The sequence below is a fragment of the Amblyraja radiata genome, chromosome 2 (assembly GCF_010909765.2).
Source record: "Amblyraja radiata isolate CabotCenter1 chromosome 2, sAmbRad1.1.pri, whole genome shotgun sequence".
NCBI lineage: Eukaryota > Metazoa > Chordata > Chondrichthyes > Rajiformes > Rajidae > Amblyraja > Amblyraja radiata.
This window is the reverse complement of record NC_045957.1, coordinates 8,955,213-8,967,407: the sequence shown is the minus strand read 5'-3', so window position 1 is coordinate 8,967,407 and position 12,195 is coordinate 8,955,213. Positions and strand designations below refer to the sequence as shown.

Sequence of the window (12,195 nt, the reverse complement as noted above, 5' to 3'; positions counted from 1 at the left end):
GCCCCAGCCTCAACTACCTCCTCTGGCAGCTTGTTCTATACACCCACCACCCTTTGTGCGAAAATGTTACCCCTCACTCAAATTCCTATTAGATCTTCCCCCCTCAACTTGAACCTATGCCCTCTGGTCCTCGAATCCCCTCTGTGGGCAAAGGACATATATTACCCTGGACTCTGTCTATTTCCCTGCCTGTTCGTCTCATGGTTTTGTACACTTCTCAGCCTCTGTCCCCAGTGTGGAGTTAAGGGCTTGTTTATGGGCGCCCTGGGCTGAGAACTCTGGAGGATGGGTTTTAGACTTTATCGGGAATCGAGATAGACCCCGTAATGCAGGAGCAAAGAATCGCAGACGCTAATCTGTATTGGAAAGACACAATATGCGGGAGTAACTCAGCGCTGAAGAAGAGTCCCGACCCGAAACATCATCTATCCATGTTGTCTAGCGATGCTGCCTGACCCGCTGAGTTGCTCCAGCGCTTTGTGTCTTTCCACTAGACCTGTAATAAGTTTCGGCTGGGTGTTTACTGGGATCTCTGGTGTTTAATAGACGTCCTGATGTTGTTTTTGATCGGGTTTACTACTGACAGTATTTAATCAGATCCATATTAAATCATTTCCCCTTCACCTTAAACCTATGTAATCTGGTCCTCGGTTCGCCTACTCTGGGCAAGAGACTGTGCACTACCCGATCGATTCCTCGCATGATTTTAAACATTATCTTGCACACAGCGTTGTTCCCTTCACTTTGTATACACCATTTATGGCTCGATTGTTACTATTTATTGTCTGTCTACTGACTGGTTAAACGTTTGAAAGTTTCACCTCTCAGTAGATAATAAAATAAGACAAGCATCACGGTCAATGTGAGACAAAGTCTTTATTCCTATTTGACAAAATAAAAAGACGACTTCTTGCACATATTGAGAGAAGGTGCATCACACCAAACAACATTTGTCTAAAAAAAAACAGATTATTCTTCAGCTCATTAAAGAGCTCGGGTGAATGCACTTTTATCCTCTTCGCACAGCACATTAAGCAGCTGATCATATTGTCCAAATTGAGGTCTCCGTTGAAAGATGGGCTTCACCCAGTGAGACTTCCTCTTAATTCTCTTTTTAATTAATCTCACCCTTCTGCCTTCACGCAAGCGTTCTCGATGCACATAGTGGGCTGCTGCATACAGCGCGTCAATGAAAATAACCACCATCCTGTACTCGAAAATACTTAGTATAGGCATGTCTCCAAATGAGCCAATTCAACCAAGGGAGGAATATAGTGTGTGAAAAAAACCAATATAGTGTGTGAAAACAAAGTAACATCATTTGTGCCACGTGATTAACAACACTACAGTTCACGATGTTCATTCAAGATTAACGGGAAAGCTCGGGAGACGGACAAGTCACTTGCACAAATAACAGAAATGCCGAGTACCGTGGGAACTCTTTATCTACCCCCCGTTATATCGTGCGAGACGTGTGCTGGACCACGACCACTTCACTCTGGTGACATCTTGCGTCAACTCGCCCCGTGAAAAAGCCGCTTTAATTGGGGCACTCACTTTATGAAGACTGGTTTTCAGTTGATGACTAATTGTTGTGATTGAGAAGACAGGGAGAAATTTAAAGTGGATCTACATTGTACTTGGTTGAGGAAAGTTAATGTGAAGTATTTGTTACCCACTTGTGTGAAATGGTTAATGTTAACTACACTAATCACAGCTTGTTTATTATGAGTTCTTATGAAGGGCTTTCAGGTGAAAGGAATATGTGTTGAGTGGTCATTCATTGAGCTTTGGACTGGACAGACTGTTGTAAAGATATTTGGATACTCTTGCTCAAAAGACAAAATGCTGGAGTAACTCAGCGGGTCAGGCAGCATCTGTGGAGAACATGGATAGGTGACGTTTCACAGAGTGCTGGAGTAACTCAGCGGGTCAGGCAGCATCTGTGGAGAACATGGATAGGTGACGTAGAAACATAGAAAATAGGTGCAGGAGGAGGCCATTCGGCCCTTCGAGCCAGCACCGCCATTCACTGTGAGCATGGCTGATCATCCCCAATCAATAATCCATGCCTGCCTTCTCCCCATATCCCTTTACTCCACTAGCCCCTAGAGCTCTATCTAACTCTCTCTTAAATCCATCCAGTGATCCACATCCACAAATTCACAACTCTCTGGGTGGAAAAGTTTTTTCTCGTCTCAGTCTTAAATGACCTCCCCTTTATTCTAAGACTGTGGCCCCTGGTTTTGGACTCGCCCAACATTGGGAACATTTTCCTGCATCAAACTTGCGCAGTACTTTTTATAATTTTATATGTTTCTATAAGATACCCTCTCATCCTTTTAAACACCAGTGAATACGAGCCTAGTCTTTTCAATCTTTCCTCATATGACAGTCCCACCATCCCAGGGATCAATCTGGTGAACCTACGCTGCACTGCCTCAATCACAAGGATGTCCTTCCTCAAATTAGGAGACCAAAACTGTACACAATACTCCAGGTGTGGTCTCACCATGGCCCTGTACAACTGCAGAAGAACCTCTTTACCCCTATACTGAAATCCTCTTGTTGGGGTGATGGGAACCCCCTCTTTCCCTGCCCCCCCCCCCCCCCCCCACCCACCCTGGTGATGGGGACCCCCTCTTTCCCTGCAGCCCCACACCCCACCCTGGTGATGGGAACCCCCTCTTTCCCTGCACCACCCACCCTGGTGATGGGAACCCCCTCTTTCCCTCCACCCCCACCTTGGTGATGGGAACCCCCTCTTTCCCTGCACTCCCCCACCCTGGTGTGAACACTTCCCTCAACACCTTGGTCACTCTGCTCCTTCCCTCTGTATGCTCACCTCCCAAACCAGTCTCACATTTCACTCTATCCCCTTCCACCCATATCCCTCCAGCTTTACGTTTCACTCTTCTCATCTGTTGCATCTTTTGTCTCCTTGTCACCTCTAGCCAATGTCACAACCCATCACCCCCTCTCCCCTGTATCCACTAATCACATAACAGGCTTTGTCCTGCTCCCACGTCTTTCTCACTTTCTCTGCCCGATTCCATCAATCTGAAGAAGGATCCCAACCTGAAACATCTGTCCATTCCATTTGCAGGCAGGTAGATGGTGCCTGACCCATTGAGTACCTCCAGCACTTGTTTTAGACCAGGTTACATCCCCTGGTTAAAGTAATCCTAGTTGACTGCTGTTGCAGGGAAAGTAGTTTAATGTTGATAACACTTGTGTTTAAATCATTACAATTAAGTAGCCTTGCCCCTTCCATTCAACCAACTGTAGCTTTGTTTGGAATTGGTCTAAATCTATATTTGGTTTAGTGTGTTTGTGTCTGTTGCCAGAATCAATTTCCTCTCCTCTCTGCTCCTTTCTGAAGGGGTGACCAATTAATGTTAGTTTCCACCCAGGATCTCCAAAGACTGGGTCCTCTGATGCTGGAAGAGTCTGCCAGGGTTAGACTATCTTCCCCATTCTGCCAAATGTTGCATAAACTGGGCCAAACTTCACTACTGTTCCTTTACTTGTACGTCTCATTTAATTCAAAGTATTTTTTTGTCGGTTAAAGTAGTATCTGGTTTGTCATGGTGTGTTTCTCCAGTATTTGAGCATTGAGTATAGAAGTTGGGATATAACGTTAAAATTGTACAAGGCATTGGTGAGGCCAATTCTGGAGTATGGTGTACAATTTTGGTCGCCCAATTATAGGAAAGATGTCAACAAAATAGAGTACAGAGGAGATTTACTAGAATGTTGCCTGGGTTTCAGCAACTAAGTTACAGAGAAAGGTTGAACATGTTAGGTCTTTATTCTTTGGAGCGCAGAAGGTTAAGGGGGGACTTGATAGAGGTCTTTAAAATGATGAGAAGGGATAGACAGAGTTGACGTAGATAAGCTTTTCCCATTGAGAGTAGGGAAGCTTCAAATAAGAGGACATGACTTGCGAATTAAGGGACAGAAGTTTAGTGGTAACATGAGGGGGAACTTCTTTATTCGGAGAATGGTAGCTGTGTGGAATGATCTTCCAGTGGAAGTGGTGGAGGCAGGTTGGATTTTATAATTTAAAAATAAATTGGATAGGTATATGGAGGGTTATGCTCCGAGTGCAGGTAGATGGGACTAGGGGAGAATAAGTGTTCGGCACGGACTAGAAGGGCAGAATGGCCTGTTTCCATGCTGGAATTGTTATTTGAACTGCCTGGATGCTCTTATTTGTTTCTGTTTGTCCACAGGGTATCAATGTCCATGATAAAGGGTACAGTATCAGGGGCAGTGTCGGGGAGAACACAAGGTTTCACAAATGGTATGGTAAAAGGGGCAGTGTCGGGGAGAACACTTCATGTGACATAGTAAGTTTCACATTATGGACACAGTGTGGAAACAGGCCCTTTGGTCCACTGAGTCCGCTCCGACCAGCGATCCCCGCACATTAACACTATCCTACACACACTAGGGACAATGTTACATTTATACCAAGTCAATTAACTTACAAACCTGCACATCTTTGGATAGTGGGAGGAAAGTGAAGATCTCTGAGAAAACCCACTTGGTCACTGGGAGAACGTGCAAACTCCGTACAGAACCCGTGTCTCTGGCGCTGCAAGGCAACAACTCTACCGCTGTGCCACTGTGCTGCCCTTCAACAAAGCTGGCATGTTGCTGTGCCAGTGAATTACAGTAGTCGATGTATTCTGCTACCCTGTAGGGTTCACTACAATCCTTTCAATGGCTGATCCTGTTTCTCATGACATTGAATTTCAATTGGAATCTCTTCCTCTCTAGGTATCCAGTGTGAAGGAGGATGTCAGCAGACTTCAAATCACTAACGCGACATTGGTTTGTTTTGTATATAACTTGGTCTATGTGAATATGGTTAGGGAGTTGGTACAAAGGTAAGGCCCCTGTTTAGAACCTTCTCTTGGGCTTCAGTGTGGATGAAGGTTTGGGAAAGATTAACAATTGTTTTCTCTAATTGGGCTCAGCATGTCTCCGCTTGGGGCCCACTTTAGTTTAAAGATTATATTGCCCCTTCCCCTCATTAGGGTTTATTCACTAAAGTTGTGGTCTGGGCCTACTTGAAGGAGTTTAACAGGGACCACTCATATGTACTTGTGTCTCTATTCAGTAGTGAGTTTCTGCCTGTACCTGGGGCTGTTGGTCAGGGTGGGGACAGTGAGGGGGATAGATATTGGGGGGTGAGATATTGGTTCCACATGCCAATGTAGTGGATTCCCCTCCGCCAGCATGATACCAGTGATCACCTTCTCCTGTCACCACTTGACTGGATGGTGCTGCCTTCTGTCTCTGGGCTTTGCGTGGTGTGTACTTGTGCTTGAGGATACGGTGACCTGAAGACTTGTCCAATCTGAGGTCTTGACTGGGGAACAGCCACTTTGGTCTGGCCCATGAGATCATTACCCTTGTCCAAATCCATTTGTCTTCATTAGGCTCCCCACTCCCTCATTGTCTTGGCCTTCATCCTAACAGGAATTTATTCTGGGTTTTGGCCATGCCATGGAACAAATAAACAGTGCTGGCAGAATTCAGCGGGTCAGGCAACATCTGTGGAGGAAATGGACAGATGACATCAGCTTGGAAGCCTTCAGACTGGAGTAGTCGGAGAAGGTTGGAAAATGGAAATGGGGCAAAGCTTGGCAAGTGATGGGTGGATACAGGTGAAGGGATGATGGGCAGATGGTGGAGAAAAGGACAAAGGCTAGAGGTGAAAAGATGACAAAACATTCCGGAGATGTGAAATGTAAACCTGGAGCGAGGTATGAGGGTGCAGTGGGCCGGGCGCAGTGGGCCGGGTGTAATGGGACCAGACGGGATAAAAGGGAATGTGATTTGGAGATGGGGATGAGTGTACTGATGAAGGGACACCCCCACTTTCCCTACACTCCCCACCCTGGCGTGCACCTCACTCTACACTCCGGTCATTGTACTCCTTTCCCCTCTAATGTACGCTCATCACTGTCCCACATTCCCCTCTTTCCCAGATCCCTCCCTCTGGCTTTGCATGTCACACCTCTTCTTGTCTCACATTTGTCTCCTCTTCACCTCTAGCCTTTGTCACTACTCCCCTATCTGCTAATCAATCCCCAACTGTATCCAGCTTCACTCACCAGGCTTTGTCCTGCTCCCATCTCTTTCCAGCTTTCTCCCAACTCCATCAGTCTGAAGAAAGGTCCTGATCTGAAACATCTGTCCATGCAGTCGGGCAGATGGTGCCTGACCCACTGAGTACCTCCAGCACTGTTTCTGACCTAATTATTCCTTGGTTAAAGATATCTGAGGGAAAGTGAGTTTAATAGTCATGGCTCTTGAGTCTTATTACAATTTACTAATCCTGCCCCTTCCATTCGCCCAACTGTAGTTCTTTAGAGTTGGTCTAAATGTATATTTGGTTTGGCGAGTGTCTGCGTTGCTGCAATCTGTTTGCTCTGAATAATTTGTGTTTGTTTCCACCCAAGATCTCCAAGGACTGGAACTGTGCTGCTGGAAGTGTCTACTAGGGTTAGACTGTCTCTTCCCATTCTTGTAATATATTTTTTTATTAAAGGTAATCAATTACAGTGCTTCAAACAACTTTATATCAAATTAATTCAGTTTGCATTAAGTAAAACACTAATAATACTTATCTACTATTTTTTTTTAGAAATAATGATAGAAAAAGAATAGAACAGTTATAAATCATTAAGAGAGTGATTAAATAATAATTTGATTATATATAAGAAGAAAAGAGAAACGAAAAAAAAAAAAGAAAAAAAAAATGAAAAACCACAATATGTATTGTTAATAACACTACTACAAGTGATAGTATCAATAAAGACATATATGTTAATTCCAATATAAAAATGAATTATTCTCACCAATCCCGCAGGGTGCACGCCGAGCTGTGTTGCCAAGAACAGCTACTTCTCTAAATACTGTATATATGGAGACCATATCTGTTCAAAAGAATTATACTTGTCCAATAGGACAAATCTAATTCTTTCCAGATGTAACGTCTCCATCATCTCTGTTGCCCACATTTTGGTTGTGGGGGATAATGTTCCCTTCCAAAATTTCAATATGATTTTTTTCCCAATTATCAAACAGTAATCAAAGAAATTTCTTTGATTTACTGTAAGTGATAGATGTAAATCCGGAATTCCAAATATTATTAGCTTTGGTTAGGGTCCAATTTAACTTTGATGACTTCAGAAATAACTTTAAAAATTTCTGTCCAGTAATAATTCAATTTAGGACATGTAACGAAACTATGTATTAAATTTGCCTCTGCTTTCTTGCACTTATCACAATAGCGGAGAGATTCGGAAAAATACTATTTAATTTAGTTTCGAATAATGTAACCTATATAATACTTTAATTGTATCAATATATGTCTGGCGTTTAATGAACGCCGGTGTATTCGTTGTAGACTTTCTTCCCAGTTTTCTTTTGTTATAGCCAATCCCATTTCATTTTCCCATGCTTGACGATATATTTCCGTTGTTGGATTCTCCTATTCCAAAATGATGTTATATATATAGGCTATTAATTTTTCTGTATTTGGATATAAATTAAACAGTTTCGTCTAACATCCTGCTTCTTTATTTTTATAATCTTGTGTATTGGATTTAATATAATCTCTAATTTGTAAATACCTAAACAAATGTTGTGGAGACAATCCATAAATATATTGTAACTTCTGGAATAAAAGAAATTTTCCTTTTCTATAAAGGTGTTCTAATCCTTGTAATTCCTAAATCATCCCATTGTTTAAACCCCCCATCTAATATAGCAGGTTTAAACAATGGGTTATTCATAATTGGTAATCTAATGAAGATTATCCAAATGTAGAGTCTTAACTATTTGTTTCCAAATACGTCTATTATTATATTATTAGGTTGTCTTTATAATTTTTTTTTTGTACTTCCGTTGGTGCAAAATTATCGAACCTACATTGAAGGTAGACAGTCTTTCCTTTTCTATATTTAACCATGTCGGTTCATGATCCATATTTACCCACCAGAAAATTCATATTCTTAATCTGAACAGCCAAAAATAATATAAAAAGTTTGGAAGTGCTAATCCTCCATTTATCTTAGCTTTGCATAGATGTTTTTATTTATTCTGTGATTTTTATAATCCCAAATAAAACTATTAACAATATTATCAATTTTTTTTTAAAAAGTTTTCGGAAGAAAAAAAGGAATAGCCTGAAACAAATATAACAACTGTGGTAGAAATACCATCTTTATGGCACTTATTCTACCAATCATGGATTATAGGAAGTGTTTTCCAATATAAAATATTTTTTCTAAGTTTATCTAATAGTTGAGGATAGTTGGATTTTATTAATGAGTTATGAGTTTTAGTTACGTTAATCCCTAAATATTTAAGTTTGTCTGTAACTACTTTTAATGGGTATTGTTGTAATGTATTTAGATTTATTTCCTGTTATTGGCATAATCTCACTTTTATCCCAATTAATCCTATACCCAGAAACTGCACCAAACTTAGTTATAATGTTTAGCAGGTTGGGAATACTAATTTCCGGTTTTGTAATATAAATCAAAACATCATCTGCATATAAAGAAATTTTATTAATTGTTGTATCAGTATTATAGCCATATATTTCAGGTTCAGATCTAATTTTTTCCGCCAATGGTTCTATCACCAATGCGAACAATAAGGGTGATAACGGACATCCCTGTCTGCATCCCCTAGAGAGTTTGAATTTGGCTGATAAAATTTGGTTAGTCAAAATCTTTGCAATAGGATTCGAGTATAAAATTCTTACCCATTTACAAAAATCTATCCCCCAATTGAAACTTTTCCATTATATTAAATAAATACATCCATTCCACCTGATCAAACGCTTTTTCTGCATCTAATGATATAACCGCTAGTTCCGTATCTCGTATTCTTTTTGAATATATAATATTAAACAAGCGTCTGAGATTATGGGATGAATAACGTTTTTGGGATAAAACCTGTTTGATCATAATGTATTAATTTAGAGATCACTAAACTTAATCTCCTAGATAAGACCTAGTTAATATTTTTTGGTCTGTGTTTAAAAGGGCAATCGCTCTATATGATCCAGGATCTTCCAAATCCTTATCTACTTTAGGGATGAGTGTAATTGTGGATTCATTTAGAGATTCTGGTAATTTCTCCTGGTCATATGCATATCTATACATTATTTGTAATCTTGGAGAAATCAGATCTTGAAATTTTTTATAAAATTCTGCACTCAGGCATCCGGGCCCGCTGCTTTTCCGTTCTTTAGCGAACTAATTGATTCTATAATGTCTTTTACTGTTATTTCAGCATTTAACAATTCTCTACCTTCCTGATCTAAGCTATTGATTTGACATTCCTGTAAAAATATTTCCATACTATCTGTTTGTCCTGTTAGTTTTGACAAATAAAGATTTTTATAATATTGTAAAAATCTATCATTAATATCTTTGGAGTATCAGTATATTTCCATACTCAGATCTAATTCCGTGTATCATCTTCTCATCTTCTAATTTTCTAAGCTGTCGTGCTAGTCATTTTTGTGGTTTATCTCCAAATTCAAAATACACTGTTTAGTTTGTTGAAAAAGTTTAATAACTTGATTAGAATATATTTTATTTAATCTATATTTTACTGATGCATTTTATTACTTAACTCTTTGGAAGGCTGTTTTATATTTTCATTATCTAGACGTTTTATCCATTTTCTAAATTTGTTCTATTTTTTCGATTTTCTTTATTGAGATGTGCTGTGGGATATTATTGCGCCACGCATGAATGCCTTAAAAGTGTCCCTAAATAGTGATGGGGAAATTTCAGGATTATCATTAGTTTCAAAAAATAATTTAATCTGATCCATCCACATATTACAACAGTCATTGTCCTTTAATATCTGAGGGTTAAATCTCCAGGTTAGTAGTTTTATTAGATATATCTTTTAATTTTATCTTAAATGTTAATGGCGCATGATCCGAGATGATAAATATTATGATATTTTGCGTCATACGTAAAAGGAAGTAATTTAGAATCTATTAAAAAATAATCTATCCTCGAATAGGTTCCATGTACGGGCGAGAAAAAAGAATATTCTCGTCCGGATGGATTATCTAACCTCCAGATGTCTTAATATTAGATGTATTGATAAAAGCATTTATGAATTTACTTGATTTCGAGGCAGTTTTCCTTTTGCAGATGATCTATCTAGATAGTTATCTAAAGTACAATTTAAATCACCTCCAATTATTAAATTGTGTTGAGTGGATATAGGAATATTATTAAATATTTTCTTAAAAATAGTGGATTATCAAAATTAGGGGCATATATATTCATTAAAATTACCTTTTTTGAATATAATTCCCCTGTAAATATTACATATCTACCTTCTTTATCCTCTATAATAGAACTTTGTATGAAAGGTATACCTTTGCGAATAATTATTGCAACTCCTCTAGATTTATGTATAAATGTAGAATGATACACCTTAGAAATCCATTTAGCTGTTAATCTATGTTGAGCATCTTTTTTAAGATGAGTCTCTTGAAGGAAAATGACATCTGTCTTCAATCTGTTCAACTGAGCTAACACCTTTCCCCTTTTAATTGGTTCATTAATTCCTTTTACATTCCAACTGCAGAAGGTTACTCCATCACCCCCAGTCTTCACCTTTATATCATGCATTTTACTATTAGGGGCGGCTTTTTTTTGGAGTAGCCTTCTTGACTCCCCCAGCTCCCCGTTGCGCCCGGACATCAATCCAATGAGAATTTCTATCCACCTTAATCCGCATCTATGTCTTCTTAAACTAAATACACAATATCCTTCACATCTACATTCAAATAATATATAATATAAGATCAATAAAAAACAAAAACAATAAGAAATATCAATAATAAAAAAAAAGTAAAGGGTGTTAATAGGGTGCTCAGAAAAAAAAGAAACTACACTTATATAGTGTGTAGTATGTGAAGGTGAAAGCCACACTAACGTGGCCATTAATCTAAAGACTTCCGTTTTTTTTTTTTTTAAAGATGTTAATTATACCAGCTCCTATCTCAAATGCTATATATATTGGGGTGGGGTATTAACTTTATATACTTAGTACTTAGTAATTATTTCTATTATTCATATTACTATTTGCTAATTACTAATATCAATTGTATTTAATACTATAATATGTAATACTATTATCATGGAATAATTAAATATTTTCTAACAATTAATACAGAACTACTACTAAATGCCCATTATTCCACTTCCTTCTAAGTGAGTATTTCATAACCACAGGTCGATGATAAAAGTTCAGCCCTCTCCTTCTCCCTCGGGTCCTTCCTCCGCGTCTTCTCTCTCTTCATCTTCTGGCTTCTGCTGTACGCCTCGGGCGAATTTCAATGCTTCAGTATACTTAACGAAACGATATTCCTTGTCATCATAAGTTACTCTCAGTGTTGCTGGGTACATCAAGCCACATCAAGTCTCTTCCCATTCTGATTTAAATCTTTTTATTTGAATTTCACAGCAATTTGCATACATACAATGATAACAGACAGTGACAGTCAAGGCATAATTGTGCAACAGTATGTAAGCGACCCTCAAAGCCCTTACCCTTGCCTACCTTCAACCCACCCGAATCAGGTCAGAACCAAACGGGGACAAACAACACTCACATACATACACATCCGCACAAATATGGTAAGATAAACGAAACAAAAAGTACTAAAATAAAAAAAAATTAAAACATTTTTTTTTTTTAAAAAGGGGGTCAGTAATAACAGTAAATAAGTAAGTAATTAAATAAATAAGTGTGGGGAGGGGGGGGGTTAAGGGGAGAGCAGCTGCAGTAGAGCAGAACAATGGTGGCGAGCACTCAGTCCTCTTCCGAGTCCGGGGACAAGTTGAGAGAGTTAACAAGTTCCAAGAAAGAGTTCCATGTATCTAGGAATGTCTTGGTAGAGCCTTTGAGAGAGAACCTAAGTTTTTCAAGCTTTAAATTGTAAAGCACCTCCTTAATCCAGCGGGCGTGTGTCGGGGGACAGGTGAGCCTCCAGTTAAGCAAGATCAGTCTCCGGCCTAACAAGGTTGTAAAAGCTAGAACCCGTTTCACCGCAACAGAGAGGGGTTGGTGTTGGGAGGGGTACCGAAAATGGCTGACAGTGGGTTTGGAGGAATAGTCTGGCCGTAGGCT

The 12,195-nt window shown here is 39.3% G+C and overlaps 1 long non-coding RNA gene across 1 annotated transcript in view; it reads left to right on the top strand.

The window, feature by feature from the left end:
* Positions 1-10,732, top strand: part of LOC116986400 — a 22,408-nt gene extending 11,676 nt beyond the window's left edge. The window contains exons 3-5 of the long non-coding RNA XR_004415469.1: positions 1,875-1,879; positions 3,327-3,329; positions 10,722-10,732. This is a non-coding gene — a long non-coding RNA (uncharacterized LOC116986400). The remainder of the gene's footprint in view (positions 1-1,874; positions 1,880-3,326; positions 3,330-10,721) is intronic.
* The last annotated feature ends 1,463 nt before the right edge of the window (positions 10,733-12,195 follow it).